Source organism: Etheostoma spectabile, chromosome 3 (assembly GCF_008692095.1).
Source record: "Etheostoma spectabile isolate EspeVRDwgs_2016 chromosome 3, UIUC_Espe_1.0, whole genome shotgun sequence".
Taxonomy (NCBI): Eukaryota; Metazoa; Chordata; class Actinopteri; order Perciformes; family Percidae; genus Etheostoma; species Etheostoma spectabile.
In genome coordinates, this window is record NC_045735.1 from 26,824,531 (window position 1) to 26,824,863 (window position 333).

Sequence of the window (333 nt, forward strand, 5' to 3'; positions counted from 1 at the left end):
TCCGGAAAAAACGGCATGGATCGGCGCGGGGGCACGGAGTGGCTCCGCAGGAAGCGACCAACCAGCCAGCCACCAGCGTTAAGCTCCCTCACAGCCTGTGGCTAATCCAGTCCGAGTTTTGCCACGGCCCGAGTCACCACATCCAACAGCTCATCACAGTCCGGCGCGGCGCTCTTCTGATGACGTCGGTCCGACACCCGGAAGTCCCCAACCTCTGCCATGGCGCCAAGCACAGCCGGCTCCTCAGAGCCAGAGCGTGACCGCCTCTCCAGCCCGCGTCCCCGAACAGAAGAAGCCGAGTAACGACCAGGGGAGTCGGAATCGGCAGACGAA